The sequence below is a fragment of the Rhipicephalus sanguineus genome, chromosome 11 (assembly GCF_013339695.2).
Source record: "Rhipicephalus sanguineus isolate Rsan-2018 chromosome 11, BIME_Rsan_1.4, whole genome shotgun sequence".
Classification (NCBI taxonomy): domain Eukaryota; kingdom Metazoa; phylum Arthropoda; class Arachnida; order Ixodida; family Ixodidae; genus Rhipicephalus; species Rhipicephalus sanguineus.
This window is the reverse complement of record NC_051186.1, coordinates 107,970,079-107,986,633: the sequence shown is the minus strand read 5'-3', so window position 1 is coordinate 107,986,633 and position 16,555 is coordinate 107,970,079. Positions and strand designations below refer to the sequence as shown.

The 16,555-nt window shown below is 47.6% G+C and overlaps 1 long non-coding RNA gene across 1 annotated transcript in view; it reads right to left on the bottom strand.

Annotated features, from left to right (window-relative positions):
- Positions 1-1,179: 1,179 nt before the first annotated feature.
- Positions 1,180-16,555, bottom strand: part of LOC119373799 (uncharacterized) — a 40,711-nt gene continuing 25,335 nt past the window's right edge. Inside the window, exon 4 of the long non-coding RNA XR_007414325.1 lies at positions 1,180-1,348. This is a non-coding gene — a long non-coding RNA (uncharacterized LOC119373799). The remainder of the gene's footprint in view (positions 1,349-16,555) is intronic.

The window sequence follows — 16,555 nt, the reverse complement described above, 5'->3', positions numbered from 1 at the left end:
CATTCGTACTACCAACGGCCAGTTGCAACAATGACGTCACAGGCAAGTCTTTTTTTTTACTTATTGAACGCATCAAATTCTACGTCACCAAACGCGATACTATCGCCTTTTGCAATCGTTTGAGAATACGGGCCCCGGGTAAAACAGGAATGCCAGAGCGGCGCCCCCTGTCATTCGTACAATGCAATACTGAACCGAAACCGAAACACAACATGAGCTTGTGCAGAGGGCACGGAGGAAGACAAGTTTCAGCGCAGTCGCATTTTCAGCTCACCTTAAGAAACTAGGGGTGTAACATTGTAGGGCGAGTAGGGCCAGGAGGACCGTCACGACGAAAACGTGCCTCCTCAGTCGTATTCGCCTGAAACGTTGGTGTGGCTTCGCGTTCCCTCCTCCGCTCCTGGCCTTTCCACAAAGCTACTGCTTAAGTACGAAGGCCCCTACCGTGTCCTACGTCAAGCATCCCAGTTAACTATATGTATGAGCCTGTTCAATCATCTACGGGCCGCCGTCGTCGCGGCCGCGAGACTGTTCACGTCGATCGACTGAAGCCGCATTATGACCCACCAGTTGTACCTGTTCCTTAGGTCGCCAGCATGGCTCCTTTTCCGCGGGGAAGTGATTTGTAACATGGTAGGGCGCAGAGAAGAACACCTGCGAAAGAAGAATACGAAGACGGTTGTTGTTGGCGCTCGCGCTTGCTCGGCTTGGACCGCTGATCGCTTCAGCTGTGGCAATCTTTTAAGTCTCAACGTTAAACGCATTCCATCAAGGTCTTTAAAATTGTGTATCTATGTATTTTCTGTTAAAGGAACACACCGTCTAATACTTACCTACTGATGTTGCGCCTCAGATATGCGTAATGTTTGCTTTTTGATCAACAATGTACACAAGTATGAACCTAGTCAGCCGTTCACGATGGCTGGCCCTTGGGCAAGTGGTTCAACTTTGGCCGAGTGGCTGAATCGAGGGACGTGCCGACAAACAGAAAGACAGACAGAAGGACAGGCAGAAAGACAGACCAAAATTTCGGCGTTTAAGTTCCCCAAGAAAGACTATCGTCTTTAAAAACTTTTATTAGTGAGATCTCGGACATTGCACCATAAAAGCAATGTAGCAGGCGCCGTCTTTTTCGCTTTCCTCCTCACTGAGATATATCATACGGTATGTGCAAAAACTCGTCACGAGGGCCATCTCAATATGCATCTCCGAGTGCATTTGCTGAGGGTTTCAAACCCGTTGCAGTTGTTTGCTTCTCCGCCTCGAAAACACTGTCGATGCCTGGGGTCGTAGTGATACCAACCTTGGTACCATCGTCCGAATGCTGATAAATAGTGGCAGACGCAGCCTGTACAGACGAAAATACAGTTACAATAGGACACATCAACAGAACTGTCTGAAGAATGTGTATTTTTCGATAGACATGCACAAACAGAAATAATTATTACGACAAAAATGTTTTTTCGCGATACCCGTGCGCTGTACTAATTGCATTGTTACGTTACGGCATTTCACAACTACAATACATATTTTTGCGCAGAATTGCCTTTTTGCCATGTTTTCAGTATAAGAGCAAGGTGTTTAGGAGGAAGATGAGAATCTTCCTCCAGTTCCATCTTCCTCGTGTTTAGGAGGAAGATGAGAATGATAAATTAAAGACAGGTAGGTTAACTCGGGCTGATCACGGTAGACTGTGCAGCACTGAGGAAGGCGAAGGAAAGTTAGAGACGAGGAGAAAAAGTCACTGCCGCCGCTGATGTAGCATTCCCGCGTTTGATATCACAGACGGCGAATCAGTTCGGCATCCTTAGGAAACTGCAACAGCGCTTTTGCGACGTTGGGGAATTGTGATGAGTTGTCCCCTTGTCCGAACATCTTGATGGTAGAAGCGTTTCCGTCCAGGCGTTGTAGAGTAGTATGGAGGGGAAGGCTCTCATTTGCGTAAGACAGGGTAACCCTATGGTGCTAAAAGTTTCTTCGACGGCGCAGTCGTTGCACTCGGCGGTGTCGGATGCCTCGACTTTAAATGAGTATGCGTTGAGGAATGCTACGCGCAGGCGCAGACGATACAGCACTGAATGTTCCTCGTGAGTAAGACCAGGTAAGTGCCGCAGTCGTGGAGATCGTTCTTGAAGACGAGGTGAAGCCTCCCCATTGCGTTGGACAGGCAGTAAGAAAAGAGGTGCTAATAGTTTCTTCCACAACTCTGATGGCCCTTCTGTAGTGTCACGATGTGACTTTATTTTAGCGCTGCGTCAAATCAATCCTTTATACAGGCATAGAAACAAGGTTTTGTTCAACATGTGCTTCTCTGGAAGCTTCATAGGCGAGATGAACACTGAAACACGATGTTGCGTCCATTCTTTGAATTGCAAACTGCATCAATTCTCGTATTTCCGACAAAAGGTGTTAATAGGATCCGCAAATAAGTGTTGGCGAAAGGCGTTGTAGCTTCCTGTGAGCCGCAGAATACTAGTCATCGAGTAACCCGTTGTTGATTTATTCGACGGACCTCAGAAGGAAAGAAGCTCCAAGCCAGTCAACGTTCTCACGTGATATATCTTTTGAGATGGACATCTCTCGATGCGGTGAAGGCGCAGCCGGTGGAACTAGTCTGAGTGGTATAGACATACGTGTAGAGGTTTTTTCAGCATAGAAAATGTGGAAGCAATGAAGAGCTTTTTGAAGATCATGGAACAAAGTTATTTCTGTTTCTTCTTCCTGTGACGTAAAGGCGCAACAATGGTTGACGTAACCACCACAAGGCTGATGGGGAACGTGCCGAGGCTGTCCAACCCGATGGTAGGAACTCACGCACGGTGAGAGTTCATGACGTTGGCGAACGACGCCTGTGGCGAGTACGGAAGATGGCTCGACATAATTTATGAAATAAGTCGAATGTGCGAGCTCAGAACGTCGGTTATTACGTATGTGTTAACATTACGTGGTTATGACGTACATGTTCTCGAGCCAATATAACTGCTCTGGCCGTTGAGGTTCCTCGCGGTAAGCCGAGGCAAACGCGTAGTGCCTGTACTTGTATGCGCTGAAGTAATCGGAGACTTGTCTTGGAAGTTATAGAAAGCACGAGAGAGCTATTCGCAATGCCCATGAAGGTGGTGCGCTGTGCGATTCAAGATGGCGCCCGCATGAGGATGATGATATATGGTATTTAATGGCGCAAGGGCCAATGATGGCTAAAGAGCGCCAAGTCATGGGACAGACGATATGATCAGTGATGGTGTTTAGTGGCTGGATAAGGGCCTAAAATTCTGCGCACTAAAGGTGCGTAAAAATATGTAATTATTAAAATCATGAAAGTGACGTGAAACATGCGTGATTAAGATGAGTGATAGGCGATCATGGTAATAAAGTGACAAAGTGTGGCATTAGCACTGCTACCTCGTTGATACCTTTGACTCCAAGGGCTGGGAGGTCAGTGCTCTCTCAATTATACATACCGCAGCAGCAACCTCTGCTGAGAGGCCGTGCTGCGGAGTCCCTGGGCATATAACGTTAAAAGTTCTTACATCTATTAGGCATTCTAATAGAGCTCCATGTTTGAAAAGAGGTTCATTTCCTATTAGCACTGATGCACGAAGTGGTACGCGTTGTTGGTATATTAATGCAAAGTGTTTTTTCCTGTAAGACTGCAGTCCTGAGCATTGTACGAGTATGCGCAGCACTATTAGTTGCCCACCACATCTATCGCACCTCGGTGGGTCGCCACCGAAGAGAAGGTGTGCGTGTGTACGACGCGTTTTTGATATGGGTGACCAGTGTCCTAGGTATGGCTTCACCAAGTGCAATTTATTTTGTGTTTCACTGTCCCATGAGCGTTGCCAGTAAGCCATGAGCGTTGCCTATAGATGTATCTTGTCGTGGGCGGTTGCAGCTAATTGGTCTGCCAGCACGTTTCCTTGAATCTCGCGGTGCCCTGGCACCCAGCACACCACGATATGCTGTCCGAGTGCATAGACAGTGCATAACAGTGAAAGTGAGACAAGGACATGATTTTTATGTCTTTTCAATGTTTTCAAAGCCTTTACGACGCTTAGGGAGACCGTGTATATAACTGCATTTTGTAGTTGTAAATGTTTAATGTGTTTAACAGCCACACATATCGCATAAGCCTCAGCTGTAAAGATACTTGTATTCGGGTGCAGAGCGCCGGCATCCGAAAACGATGGGCCGACCGCTGCATAGGACACACCACTGTGAGACTTCGAAACATCGGTGAAAAATTCCGGACAAGTGTACTTACGCTGCAGTTCGAGGAAGTATGTACGGATATGTGCGATAGGCGCGTGCTTTGTAACTTCCTCGAAGGATGTATCGCAGTCACTGCCCCGGCGGGAGATGCACAGCGGGAGCCATCAGACGGTGTTCAAGAAGTGGCACATCAATTTCCTCAGCCAGGCCCCTCACACGAAGTGAGTAGGGATGTCTCACCGCCGGACGATTTTTAAAGATGGCACAACTGGACAGATCATTGATAGTGGAGTGTGAGGGGTGTTCGTTGTTCGCGTTCACCTTGAGAAAATATGCGAAAGTCAGGTAGGATCTCTGCAAGTGGAGCGACCGCTTATTCGATTCCACATACAGGCTTTCTACCGGGCTTGTCCGAAAAGCACCCGTCGAAAGGCGAATGCCCAGGTGGTGGACAGGATCAAGCATATTCAATGCGCTTGGTGTCGCGGAGTGATAAACAACGGCCCCGTAATCGAGGCGCGTGCGGATGAGGCTTCTGTATAGATTCATCAGGCACTTCCTGTCACTACCCCACGCAGTGCGTGACAGTAGTTTTAGGATATTCATTGTTTTTATACATTTGTTTTTTATATACTTGATGTGTGGTATAAATGTGAGCTTGTAGTCGAGTATTAATCCTAGAAATTTATGCTCCGCCTCTACAGGTAGCCGTTGACCATGGAGGCCAATTTCGGGATTCGGGTGGAGGCCTCTATTTCTACAGAAGAGAACACAGGTGCTCTTTTGTGGATTTAACCGGAATCCGTTCTCATCTGCCTATTTTGAAACATTGTTCAGCTCAAGCTGGACCTGGCGCTCACAAATCGCTAAATTACATGATCTGAATGCTATCTGGATATTGTCCACATATGTACAATAAGACATGGTTCGTGGGATGGAAAGATGAAACGAGTTCATTTTTATAATAAGAAGCGTACAGCTAAGCACACCACCTTGTGATACGCCCGTTTCCTGCACGAACGCTCGTGACAGCGCATTGCCCACACGAACACGGAATGTGCGGTTCGACAAATAACGTTCGATTATATTTAACATCCGGCCACGTATGCCTAAGGGTGAGAGGTCTCTCAGTATTCCAAAGGGCCATGTCGTGTCATATGCCTTTTCCATGTCGAGGAATACTGAGAGGAAGAATTGTCTGTCGACAAAAGCCTCGCGAATTTGCGACTCAATATGTACGAGGTGGTCAGTGGTGAATCGACCTTCTCGGAAGCCGCACTGATATGGATCAAGCAGCTTCTTTGATTCTATGAAATGTGTTAAGCGGCAGTTATTCATTTTCTCAAACGCTTTGCATAGGCAACTTGTTAATGCTATAGGTCGGTAGCTGGAAACACAGGATGGATCCTTTCCCTGCTTCAGGATTGGAATGACTATGGCCTCCTTCCAAGTAGAGGGCATCATAAGGAAAACAGGGTTTCCTGTGTTTCGGAGGGCAGGTGTTTCAGCATCTCATATATGACTCGATCGGAACCAGGAGCAGACTTAGTGCAGCTGTTTAGTTATGCCAGAAGTTCTGCTGAGCAGAATGGTTGATTATATTCTTCGTTTTTTGTACATTTTCGTTCTAAGTTTTGTTGTTCCATTTGTGCTTTGTACCTTTGGAATGTATGAGAGTAGTGTGATGAACTGGATATGTGTTGGAAGCGTGCGCCCAGAAAATTAGCTTGGTCTTCCAAGCTTTCTCTTTGGGGTGTTTACCAGGGGCAGTGAGCATGTTTGTTGGCCTTTAACTCTTTTTAGCTTGTTCCATACTTTCCCCTCGTCTGTGTAAGAGTTGATACTTGTTATAAATTTTGCCCAACTCTCTCGCCGTGCTTGTCGGCGCGTTCTCCTTCCCTGTGATTTCGAGATTTCGAGGTTTTCTGCTGTTGGAGATTCGTGTAGCATACCCCATGCTTTGTTTTGCTTTCTTCGCGCTTTTCTGCATTCATTGCTCCACCAAGGAACCCGGCGTTTTGATGCTGCACCGCTCGCTTCAGGAACACACTTGGAAGCGGCATGAACTAAAAAAGATGTAAAGTACTTTACGGTGTCTTCTATGCTTAGAGCAGACATGTCGGCCCATGACATGTGCGTCAGGGTTTGGTAATGTTCCCAGTCGGCTGAGTCAGCCTTCCACCGAGGCGCCTGCGGAATAGGTTCGTTTTCAATTGGTGCACTCAGGATGACCGGGAAATGGTCACTTCCGTAAAGGTTTTTAAAAACATTCCATATAAAATAGGTTAAAAGCGAGGGCGATGAAATGCTAAGATCTATGGCGGAGTATGATTTCTTTGCGAGGCTAAAATACGTGGGCTCATTCGTGTTCAAGAGACCTAATTTAGAGGCGAAAAGAAGTTGTTCAATAACACGTCCTCGGTCGTCGAATAGGGCTCTGGTAGCTCACCGATTAATAATTCTAGGTCCCGTTTATGGAGCTGAAAGTGTGGTGGTATATAGAGCAGGAGGATCGAAAGGTGGGCCAGTTGGTAATTCATTTTCCTCGTTCAGCGAACTGGGAGCGCGGAAAATACACAAATGACGAAGCGAGGTATATAGAGTGAACAAACGGTAATTAGTTTAATTAAAAGAACGGCTCGCATGGCAACTGCCTCAAGGGTTGTTTGAAGCTCTAGTTCTGCACATGCTACACTTCTGTCTACTGTAATGGCTACGCCACCTGATGAGCCGCAGCTTCATCGCGATCCATTCGGAAAATGGCGTAAGGGCAGAGAAAATTAGTGTGCTTAGATTTTAAGTGTGTCTCCTGTCAACACAGAACTTTTGGACTAAGGTTGTGGATAAGTTCCTGTATATTATCGAGGTTTTTAAGAAGGCCTCTTATGTTCCATTGTATTATATGTGGCTCCATATTAAATATGAAATGGTGCTGTGTGTGCTGTAAGAAAGTGGTGAGTGTTCACGTGCATTGTTTTCTCTTTCAGGAGGCAGGAGCGCCGTCCGGCCCCCTGATGAGCTGTTTTGTTTTCTTGACACGGTCGGAAGAACCGCGCCGTTCTTTAGGCACCTGAGGTGCCAACGTCGTGTCCATTGCCTATTGCGAGGCACTGGATGCCCGCATCCGCGAGCTGGCAGTTCGGTTTTCGGGCCTCGCCTGGTGAGACGAGGCCTTGAGACACGATGACCCTCGAGTCAGCGGGCTCTGTTCGCGCGTTGGCGGAGTAGCCTGAGCTACTGCCGCCTTGGGGGCTGGTGCCACAGCCGATCGCCCGCCCAGCGCGGGCAGGGCAAGTGGTGGAGGCCGGTGAGACGCTGACCCCTGACGCTCCGCATCGGCATAAGTTGTGCCATGGAATGGTGAGCATCTCTTTCTGGCTTCCCTAAAAGAAATGTTTTCTCTCACTTTCAATGAAATAATGTCTTTTTCTTTCTTCCACACAGTACAGGACCGTGAGTACACTGGGTGGTCATCACCGCAGTTCACACAGTGAGCTACAGCCTCACATTTGTCTGACATGTGGTCCTTAGAGGCACACCTGGCACAAGTGGGTTGTCCTTTGCATGTTAGAGAGCTATGGCCGTACCTTTGACAGTTAAAACATCTTCGTGGGTTTGGAACGTATGGACGGACTCTCAGTTTTGCGTAGCCTGTTTCTATGGTTTCTGGTAGCTCGCTCGATCCGAATGTTAGTATTAGGTGTTTGGTTGCCTTCTCTTGGTTTTCCCTTCTTATTTTAATTCTTTGTACATTGACGACGTGTTGTTGTTTCCATCCGTCAAGGATTTGAGTTTCGGAGATGTTGAACAGATCCTCATCTGAGACGACACACGAACGGTGTTCATGGACCTATGTGGCGTGACTGTGACAGGGATACTTCCAAATGATGTGAGCTGAGAGAGGTTTTCATACTGCTTTCTGTCTTTGAGCTCAAGAAGCAGATCGCCACTAGCCATCTTAGATGCCTTGTAACCTGGTCCCAGTTTTTCAGTTAAGCTTCTTGCCACCAAAAAGGTTGAGATAGTTCTCGCTTTTTCGTCTGACTGCTCACTGTGAATAACGTGGTACTTCGGAAAGTGTTCATGTTTCTTTGTAAAGAGTTGGAGAGGTGCTTCGGTCCGTACCCATTTCAGGGTACGATCGGATTTCGAAAATGATGTGCTTATTATAGCATTCGCGTTATGTTTCGGCGGTGGTGCCAACCACCCACCACCTAGCCCAACAAGGGGAAGAGACAGGAAATGTGCGAGGACAAGTCTGCGAGCGCCAGCTGTACACCACCGCTATAACCACATATGGCGAGCCAAGACTGGTCATCCACACAAGGTTAACCCTTGCCGCCATGAAAAATTTGAAGTAAACAGAAGATAGGATAGGACAGGACAGATGAAAAGTGTGAGGAAAAGACGAAGATGAGGGTAGAGAGAGACAGGAAAAGGCGACTGCCGATTTCCCCTGGGTGGGTCAGCCCAGGGGTGCCGTCTACGTGAAGCCAGGGCCAAAGGGTTGTGCTGGTTTTGCCGGGGGGCCTTAAAGGTCCAATCACCCGGCGTCGGATCAACCCCCAGGAACCCCTTTTCCCCGGACACGGCAATGCTACGCACGGCTAGGCGTGGGAGGGGTCGAGACCCCCCTTAGCTCGGGTCCGTGGTGTCGCTCCACACCAAACGCCTGCTTGCCCAGACGCCCCTGCGGGGGCCCGCATGAGGGTCAACCCATTTGTTAGCACAGGACGTACGGCCCGTGCCACTTCCGCCGGATGAGGGCATCAGCTGCACTGAAATGGATGCGAGATCACAATAATTTTTAACATCCCATCGAGTAGCGCTTGTGTCACAGCCATGCTCATACTTTTGCCGTGCGCTATTCACTTCTCTCGGATGTTGCTGGCTCGATCAGCACGATGCAAGCATGAATATCGAAAAGAACGTACACGTATGCTTTTCGCAACGTCGAACAATTTGACGTTGCGAAAATTCGTCCAACGACAATGGCGTTCGGAAGGTACCGGTGAAGTGCGGGCGAAGTTAGCAGAGGCGTAAATCATGGCCGTAACTGTACGTATCATCGATCTAACCGTTTCGCTTCCGCTGATCAAGCTCGAGCATGTTGGCGGCATGCTGCGCTCCATAATGTCCACAAGTCGCGCTACATGCATTGTACAAGTAAAACTATGCTTTTATACTGATCTCGCTCGAGATTATTTTAGAATAAAGACAATCCGAATGACTTATTAACACGCTGGGGAACTCGCTTCTCGTCAGTTAGCACCAGTTCGTTCATTGTCGCTATCACTCTCGGTGCTTTCCCAGAGTTCTACGTCCATCGAAAAATCCTCGTCATCGAGATGGTTTCTTTCAACATCACTGCTGAAAGCAATCAGAAGTATTCCCTCCGCACAAACACCACGACAACGCCGCATCACCATGCTTACAGTTAGAGAAACGTGACTGGTTGTGTTTGCAGAACATCTTGCTCTCAAACCTTTGAAAAAGAAAACCGCTTGCACTTTGGTGCCACCTACCAACAAACGTACCAAACGAAGCGGCGCAGCGCTGGCTATAAAAGCAACACACAGGTGAAGGACGGCGTTTAGAGCATTCCCTTCACAGCAGCCATGGAGCGGACGCGTTTTCGAGTGACCTAAAGCTCGCTCCTACGATACATACCGGCGCTTTTGTGACAAAGGATAAATCGCTCGATTTTGAAATATCGCCAATTTTAGGTTACCTAGTTATAGAAGAGCACATCGCGAGCCCGTGCGACTTTCCGCGTACAATGTTATGGAATTCGTGCATTACAAAAACCCTGAAGAATGCTATAGGCTCCGTGCAGATGTAACTCCGCTGCCCGAGCGAAGGCTTCCCTAGCGGCAACAAGCGCAGATTTGGCGGGATGCTCTGACGCGCTCGCAATGTGGTGAAGTCGAGGAACTATGCCTTTTACGATGACTATACTTTTCGTGCTTTTCGCGCTTGGTCAGTGAGCAGACCGATGATCCGTCCGCGTTATCAACGTGGTCAGTCAGCCGCAGGTGGTGGACGATAAGAATAATATAGCATACAACATCACTCCGCGATTGCGCCCCTGCTCACTCCACGCCCCCGCTACGACGGCGCGAGGTATTTTCGCGGGCAGTTCGTTTTGTGCCAGTTCCGCTCTTAGTAGGATGCCGAACTCCAGGAATAATTGCTGCGTTGTTGGGTGCAATAACATCTGCAGGAATTCTCCGGGCACGCGTTTTACCGGTTTCTATTTAGAGAATATCAACGAAATCGGCGTGAACGGTGGATCGCACTCGTTCGACGACAAAAGTTTTGTAAAGAAATGGGGTATTTTTTTGCGGGGTTGCATTTGCCCGTGATTCTTGATCTGCCGAGCAACACCTCTCCCACGACGCCGTGAACGTGCCCCGCTTCGAGGAGGTCCCTGCCCTTCTTCAGGTTAGCTCCTCGGAAGAAACTATATTACGTAGCTACCTGAATCCAAAGGTAATAATAATTGGCACGCTTTGCAGTGCCATGGCAGCAAAACACGAGCCACGACGACGAACTCGGCTGCACTGATTAAGTCGGCGCAGCGAATGCAGCGCCATGGCCGTTCGATGGAACGCGTTTTTTCATTCAGCGGCCGTGACAGTGCGATTGCTGGTATCGCCAGTTTGAAGCTGCTGAGTTCGCTGCCGCATTAGCCCGAAGGTGATAAGCTGTGATTGTTTGGTGAGTGAGACGGCCCGCGTTACACGTGGGCAGTTTTGCTCAACGGGCTCGTCACCTCCGTTGTCTTCCGCCAGCTCATGTATTTAATGTTGCCGCGTTCGCCTGAGGATACACGAGGTTTGGCGAAAAGAAGCATCCGCGCTAACGCTACGTTGTCGGTCAGCTGCTAACAATTTGACGTCTTTTGTAAGCAAACGGGAAAGGAAACGCCTCAAGCGAAGCACCAAAACACGGCGCAGTGGCTTGCCGCCGCCTGCGTTGACTGCCCCCTTATCCCGCCAGATCTGCTGCCGTGGGTGCTTTGGCGCTGGAAGCAGCGCGCGACTGCGGCGGCTCCTAACGTATGCACGGTACCCATAAGCAAGTAAAAAAGGGTGGCTTCAACTAAACAGGTCAGACGGCAACATTTAACTAGCCCACGTGGCTACAGAAAACCTTGCGAAGCTGATATCTGTACGCTGTCATTGAAAGAGTTACTTGCCACGTCACGTCTCGCAATAACGAATCAGATTTCTCGTGTCACGGAGGACCCGGTTTTTTCACTGACCCAGGAAGCATGCAAAGTCGTAGCGTTCCTAATCTGCCCACGCGTCAACAATCGGACTAGCACAGACGAACTAGGGAACGGTTGCCCAAGCTGCCAGATTGTAGACCGCTGACCCTCTTCGTGGGGGTTCTCCTGACATCCGCTTGGCGGCGTGACAATCTATGGTCACTGTCAATATTTCAGCACATTAATCGACTTAACAAGTGCTTAGTTATGCTGTAGCATAGAGCCCACTGATGGTCCCCATGTTTCTTTTTTCTGTGATTAATCTCAATTCGTGGAAAATAGCTGCGTGTATCGTTTTCAAGTGAGAAGCGCGATGGCTTTCGGTCCACAATGACACCTAAAAATCAGTAAGAGAGTGTAGACTGCTATGGGTGAAACAACAGAGATTATTCAGAGCCGCTAAAGACTACAATGTTTATATTGAACCTATAAGCAATATCGCAGTAGTTGTAGGTTCAACAACGAGACTTCACAAGAAGAGTGCAACTTTAGAATTCATGAGTTCAGCGAAATATTAACGCGAGAGCGTTAGAGAGCTCGTGTCGCAGAAATTGTGGTGTCGGCGTCGTCACCGTTGGTTGTGAGCGAAAAATCGTCCGTGACTGAAAAATCGAGAAAGAAGCAAATAAAATAAAGAATAAAATATTCGGCCTCATTGAGGATCGAACCCGGGCCGCTCGCGTGGCAAGCAGGCGTCCTACCACAAAGCCACGATAGTACTTGCAGCTGCTTCGGAAGAAAAACACTATATAAATGCCATGTAGTAAAAGGAGAGTCTTCAACGCATTTTGTTCGGCAGGTGTCACGACGAAAACGAGCCCATTCGGCGATTTTTAGGTGCATTCGCGAGGCCATCAAACTACGCCGGAAAAGGCCGGGATAGTGCAGCCATCGCCGCTAAAAACACACACGAACTTTCAAACAGCTCTAAAAATGGACAACTACGTCCATCTAGCGGAAAACATATCAAGCCAACGCCGGCTTGATCAAGCAAACGGCAAACGCTAGGTAATGTGCTGCCATCTGTGAGGCATTGTGAGAAATATGTCTCGACTCTTCATGGCCTCCGAGGTGGCGGGCGCGCGGCGTGTATCTTGGAGGCCGTGAGACTCTTGCTTTAGATAAAAAAACCTGTACCATACGTGCGCGCGCGTGCGTGTGTGTCTGTGTGCGCGTGTGTGTAACAATACACATTAATAAGTATGCACTTAGTGGTTGAAGTGCGCACTAGGGGCCGGATTTCGCTATCGCGTTCAACTCTTAAAGGCGAAGCTTAAGGGTCCCCCAATTTTTTTGCTCATAATTTCTTTATCACCGTAAAACTTGTCCTTTTCTCCAAACTACTGTATCATTTGGATCCCTTACCTATGCGGAAAGTTATGAGCCAACAAGTTACAACGTTTGTGGTGTTGTTCACTACAAGCGTGTAATTTTTAAAATATCTATCTTGAGAAAAATAGAAATTAGGACTAAAGGAAAATACCTCAGTACCTTATAGCTCGCAGTAGAGATCGTGCTCTTGACGAACGATGGTGGCAAATAAGAAAAATATATTTTGACGCAAATTGAGCAAATGTTGAAACATGGTTGAAAGTTTTTGTGCAAAGGCAAGGGCAGGTTAGGTGATCAAGATAGATTTACCAGCGCAAAAAAGACAGGACATTTAGGAAGGACACACACACATAGCGCTGCACTCACAACTGATTTATTACTTCGAACGCAGGGCCTTTTTGTAGGCACGCGTCGAAGCAACAGAAAGATAACATCGAGAAAAGAAACGGTGGGAACCACGTGACACTGCTTGCCGAAAAGACAATCTACCGACGGTAACCGCGCAGTCGAAAAATTGTTACGCTACAAAGTACGCCCCCGATATGAAAGAAGTGACACTATAATTGATCTTAAAACCAACCGGCAAGCCAGAAAAGCCAAGGCAGCCACACAAGAAAGATAATAAAAAGTATAAAACATTAAAAACTAAAATGAAATATAAGAAATGGCTTTTCTGGCTTGCCGGTTGGTTTTAAGATCAATTATAGTGTCACTTCTTTCATATCGGGGGCGTACTTTGTAGCGTAACAATTTTTCGACTGCGCAGTTACCGTTGGTAGATTGTCTTTTCGGCAAGCAGTGTCACGTGGTTCCCACCGTTTCTTTTCTCGATGTTATCTTTCTGTTGCTTCGACGCGTGCCTACAAAAAGGCCCTGCGTTCGAAGTAATAAATCAGTTGTGAGTGCAGCGCTATGTGTGTGTCCTTCCTAAATGTCCTGTCTTTTTTGCGCTGGTAAATCTATCTTGATCATGAACCAACTCGCCCAAGCAGCCGTTTTAGCAGGTTAGGTGGGCAGGCGAAAAAAACTTGTCCGCCATTGGTAACCGGTTCATAGGATATGCAGATGATCATGTATATCTAGCTGAGTGACAGGGGTACCTTGTAATAAAATAAACAGTTATCAAAGCTGAGACATTCTTGGATAAGAAAGCCAAAGGATACCAGGTGTTGTCCAGTCGTTGCATAACGGTGGCGTCAAGGGCGAGGCTAGATGCGTCCGTGAAGAGCCACAAAGGAGCGTCTGCCCCAGTAAAATTCATTCCCATTGTTGCGATAAAAATAAAAAGCAAAAATAAAGGCATGGGAAAAACCTGTACCTGCCGAAGCATACCAGGTATAAAGCCAATAAACATAAATGAAAAGGGGTTTTAATATAACCGAAAGCGCAAATTTAGTGGGAAAGCCGATTAGATGAAAGAAAAATATGGGCAACGGCAACGCTCTTGGGTCCTAAGGTGTTGGCACAAAGGAGCGTCTGCCCCGAAAAAAGAGAGAGTCGTGTCGGTGCAGACAGCAGCTTTGCATTCTTGGAATGGTTGCTCCAAAAGTAGGTGTCCGTGTGATGCATTGGTTTTCTCCTAGACCAGCCGAGAACTCATGTTAGTCGGCTACGCGCGGCAAGGAACTCGTTTAAAAATTGAGCAAGCCGAGAAAGCGGAAAAGGTCTTTAGCGGTGGTAGGTTGAGTGTAACCTTGAAAGACTGAGATGTGCTGTGGTAAGGGTCCAGTTCAGTATGATGGAATTTCGTGACTGAGGAAATTGACAATGAAAGCGCCGAGCGTGCTCTTTTGGACATTGATGAGTTGAAGGTGGTCATCACGGCGTTGGAACAGTAGATAAATGAGGCTGTGATGTTCTTCGGCATTACGGAAAAAAACGACTATGTCGCCAAGATAGACGAAGCAGAAGTCGAGGTCATGGACGAATTCGTCCAAAAAGCGTTGGAAGGTTTGTCCATCGTTCCTAGGGCCAAAACTCATGAAGATAAACCGGAACAAGCCGAACGGGGTAATGACTGCGCTTTTCATGACGTCATCTGGACTGACTGGCATCTTTGTGTAGGCCTTCACGAAGTCCAGCGGAGCCAAGCAGGATGGCCCGCACTTCTCGGGAACACGAGTTTGCTCCGAGCTCGCACTGCGGTGGTCATGGTAGGAAGACAGGGCGAAGCGCGATGACCACGTTGATAAAAACAGCTAAAAGTACGATCATGGCGTAGCAAATCCATGTGCGGCATTCGCAGCGGTTTTCAAAGGAACGCCGCGTGCGAACCCGTGAGCGCCGTCATTCATTCAGCATTTATTAGTACAGAAACATCAGTGTGATTATATTTTGCAAATTGAATATCACGCCTCCTACAGGCGAGTTCGTGGGCATTTGCGCTCTTTTGGGCAAGTTTTTTCGTTCCACCTGCAGCATGGAATTTTCCAATCTCGAGTACAGCAAGGGTACACACGCAGCACTCTCGTGCAGCTCGTTTCGCTTCCCTCGAATGTTACAGGTAAATAAATATACAGGTTACTGCAACTTACATTGCACGACTGAAACTTTTTCTGCCTTAACGAATCGCAAGAAACAATGTCTCCACAAACAAGTAAACAATCACCTTTCTCGCCGCAAATGCCACAAGGGTGCTTGCTTCATGGCGTGAGTAAAATCACTGGAACGGGAAAAGTACCGCGACCGTCCTGCCCGCCGCCATATTTGTACCAGCGCGGCCGAAGCTGCGGCGGCGCGGTGTTGATTTCACGCGGAGTAACGCATGTTTTACGCATTGCGTGTGCTTTCGCAGCCCCGAATGAATCATGCCGTTGTTCTTTACCTGATTAGGAAAGAAATGGCGGCAGTTTTCAGTTTCTTACACGTGCACGCACGCGTACTAACGCGATAAAGAAATGTGAACTACGCGGCATTTACGCGCTCGGCTGTCGCCATTTATTAAATGCGAAGCATTCTTTAGCGATCTTCCGCGAGTTTCAACGTAGTGTCTATCTATCTATCAATCAATCGTTTTATTTTCCACTTCAGGAAGCAGAGGGCATGGGAAGAAAAAAGCTCTTGTGAGCTTGACTAGGCTTCCCAGCCGATTACAGTTCAGCATGCAGTGACGGTGTACAAAAAACTGGCGTACCTAAGTATAAACACGCAGGGAGCATAGATTATTCACGCACATAGTCACAAAAAAGAACGCATCAGGTGCACGCAATAAATAACATACATCAAAGATAAGTTCAAAGCTGACATTTTAGGTATCAGCTCACGAAAAAAGCATGAAGCGCAGGCCTGCAACAAGAAATATCAAAATCATTTTGCGATAAAAGATTTAACACAGAGGGCAAAATTACTCTTAGCATCTGGGTCCCGTAATTTGTGCGTGGTGTTCTTGTTTCGTACTTTCTCATGAGCCGTAAGGGATACGAAGAAGAGTATTAAGCTAACTCTGCCAAATCTGCAAGCGTTGGAATATTGTTCTTTATTTCATATTTATATCTAGGAACAAGGCGTAATGTATACGTATTAAAAAAAACGCCAGGCCTGCGCTGAAACCGCACCACATTCACAGCGAAAGCTGGAAGAGCGGCGTTGTAAGCTCTCTTGGGGCTACAATACAAGTACACTAGAAAGATACCCACTACGCCATAAATCACAATTTTTGTGAAGTTGGGAAGCACCTACTACGCCGTTATGCGTCATTCTGCGGAGAAGCGAAGCACCAGCTACACGTCTGTAAGGCAT